Source organism: Delphinus delphis, chromosome 6 (genome assembly GCF_949987515.2).
Source record: "Delphinus delphis chromosome 6, mDelDel1.2, whole genome shotgun sequence".
NCBI lineage: Eukaryota > Metazoa > Chordata > Mammalia > Artiodactyla > Delphinidae > Delphinus > Delphinus delphis.
In genome coordinates this window covers 114,401,592-114,404,905 of record NC_082688.1, presented here as the reverse complement: position 1 = coordinate 114,404,905, position 3,314 = coordinate 114,401,592, and the positions used below count along the sequence as shown (strand labels likewise).

General features: G+C 45.7%; 1 pseudogene; it reads left to right on the top strand.

Moving 5' to 3' along the window:
- Positions 1–444: 444 nt before the first annotated feature.
- Positions 445–2,658, top strand: LOC132427626 (casein kinase II subunit alpha pseudogene; annotated as a pseudogene).
- Positions 2,659–3,314: the final 656 nt, after the last annotated feature.

The window sequence follows — 3,314 nt, the reverse complement described above, 5'->3', positions numbered from 1 at the left end:
AATTGATCCACCCGCAGTTGGACAACTAATAAAATGTCAGAGCCAGAGCCATATCCATGTGTTTCAAGTGCAGAGTCGGGCTCTTTTCATTAGTCCCACCAAAGTTTAACTACTGTAGCCTCTTCTCTAGATGTTATTGGTAATTTCCTTGAAAAACATGAATATATTTATGATTTTAAAAAGGTTTTCATCTGTTGGATTAACTTTGATCAGAATCTTTCATTGGGCTCGCTCTGGTCCCTGCGGCTGGCGGCCGAGCCGTGTGTCTCCTGCTCCGCCGCCGCCATATTGTCTGTGTGAAGAGTGGGGAGAGCGGCCGCCGCCGCTGCAGCTTCCACCACAGGCTTTTTCTACTTGCGGCGAGCCAGGGCTACTCTTCATTGCGGTGCACGGACTTCTCATTGCGGTGGCTTCTCTTGTTGCGGAACATGGGCTCTAGTTTGAAGAAAACAGTTCTGAAACGAGGTCTTACCCCCAGCTGCCTCTCAATACAGTGATTGCCATCTCTCCAAACGTCAAGTCCAGCTTTGTCCGCCAACCTGTCTGACATGTCGGGACCCGTGCCAAGCAGGGCCAGAGTTTACACAGATGTTAATACACACAGACCCCGAGAGTACTGGGATTACGAGTCACATGTGGTGGAATGGGGAAATCAAGATGACTACCAGCTGGTTAGAAAATTAGGCCGGGGTAAATACAGTGAAGTATTTGAAGCCATCAACATCACAAATAATGAAAAAGTTGTTGTTAAAATTCTCAAGCCAGTAAAGAAGAAGAAAATCAAGCGTGAAATAAAGATTTTGGAGAATTTGCGAGGCGGTCCCAACATCATCACACTGGCAGACATTGTAAAAGACCCTGTGTCACGAACTCCCGCCTTGGTTTTTGAACACGTAAACAACACAGACTTCAAGCAATTGTACCAGACGTTAACAGACTATGATATTCGATTTTACATGTATGAGATTCTGAAGGCCCTGGATTATTGTCACAGCATGGGGATTATGCACAGAGATGTAAAGCCCCATAATGTCATGATTGATCATGAGCACAGAAAGCTACGGCTAATAGACTGGGGTTTGGCTGAGTTTTACCATCCTGGCCAAGAATATAACGTCCGAGTTGCTTCCCGATATTTCAAAGGTCCTGAGCTACTTGTAGACTATCAGATGTATGATTATAGTTTGGATATGTGGAGCTTGGGTTGTATGCTGGCAAGTATGATCTTCCGGAAGGAGCCATTTTTCCATGGACATGACAATTATGATCAGTTGGTGAGGATAGCCAAGGTTCTGGGGACAGAAGATTTATATGACTATATTGACAAATACAACATTGAATTAGATCCACGTTTTAACGATATCTTGGGCAGACATTCCCGTAAGCGATGGGAACGCTTTGTCCACAGTGAAAACCAGCACCTTGTCAGCCCTGAGGCCTTGGATTTCCTGGACAAGCTGCTGCGGTACGACCACCAGTCACGGCTCACCGCAAGAGAGGCCATGGAGCACCCCTATTTCTACACTGTTGTGAAGGACCAGGCTCGAATGGGCTCATCTAGCATGCCAGGGGGCAGTACGCCTGTCAGCAGCGCCAATATGATGTCAGGGATTTCTTCAGTGCCAACCCCTTCACCCCTTGGACCTCTGGCAGGCTCACCAGTGATTGCTGCTGCCAACCCCCTCGGGATGCCTGTTCCAGCTGCCGCTGGCGCTCAGCAGTAATGGCCCTTCTGTCTCCTGATGCCTGAGCAGAGGCTGGGGAGTCACTCACTCCCTCGATGCAGCTTGCGCCTGCGGGGGGGCGGGGGTGAAAGACTTCAGAAGCACCGTGTCTGAACCGTTGCTTGTGGATTTATAGTAGTTCAGTCATAAAAAAAAAAAATTATAATAGGCTGATTTTCTTTTTTTTTCTTTCTTTTTTTTTTTAACTCGAACTTTTCATAACTCAGGGGATTCCCTGAAAAATTATCTGCAGGTGGAATATTTCACGGACAAATTTTTTTCTCCCCTTCCAAATTCAGTTCCTCACCACTAAAGAACAAAGATAAACCAGCCTCAATCTGGCTGCTGCGCTTGGGTGGAGATCTCTTCCCATGCCCACCATTGCTCCCCTACCATCCCACACTTCGAGGGGTTTGTATTTCATGCTCTCCTCCAGAGATTACAAAAATGTAGCTTCTTGAAGGGAGGTGGGAAGGAAGGAGGAAGGAAGGACCCAACCTATAAGAGCAGTGTACTGCTAGTCACTTATATCACTTTACTCCAAAAGTGCTTCAGTGGGGTTATACTGGTGAATCTAGTGGAAATATGTCTTAGTTACACTGAGATGCTGAAAATCTACCCAAAGTGCAGACAGGTCCTGAAAACGTCTGTTCAGTATGAATCATGTCTTATTGACCTAACCTAAATCCAACTCACTTACAATTTAGTTTCAGTTCAGTTTAAAACTTTAATACTGTCCCTCCCAGGCTCCTTACCTTGGTCCTCTTCCCCTTTCATCTCCCAACATGCTCTATAGCTGGTAGGAGGGGGAAGGCAAAGTCTATTTCAATTTTCTTTGACTTGGCCCTTTTGAATTCAGTTAGTTACTGGGTATAATTATTGCTTTTTACAAAAGAAAAAAACATTGTCTATGTTGGTTTCATGCTAGTAACTCTTGAAGAACTAGTGAGAGATGTGGCCACTGCATTTTATTTTAAGCTTTCTACCTTTTCCTCCTACCTTCCCCTTCCCTCACATGCCATCCATTGAGAAGACCTGCCCCTCAGTCTTGTAAATGTACCTGAGAGGTAGGAGCAGAGCCACTATCTCCAGTGAAACTGAAATGGTAGACCTGTAATTGTGGGAAAACTAAACTCTCTTGTTACAGCCCTGCCACCCCTTGCTGTGTGTATATATATAATACTTTGTCCTTCATATGTGAAAGATCCAGTGTTGGAATTCTTTGGTGTAAATAAACGTTTGGTTTTATTTATCAAGGTTAGATTTAAGTTCCCTGTGTAAAGGTCTCGCTGGGTGGGTGGCTCACGTTCACATCTGAGGGGCCTGCAGCCCTGTACCGTGGAGGCTTCCCAAGGCCCCCATTTTTATACAACCCTCGTTCAACCCATGGTACCGGCCAGGCAGAGAGGCCTTAAAAAAGCTCCACAAGCCAAAGCGTCTCTGGGGATTAAGGATCCTTTGCCATAAATTCATTTTGTGTCTCAGCAGTGCAGGGATTGGGGATGGGAAGAGTCGCCAGTTTTTGTGTGTTTGTGTGTGTAAAGTGGATTTTCCACTGTAATCCAGCCACCTAAGTTTATCAGGTGCTTC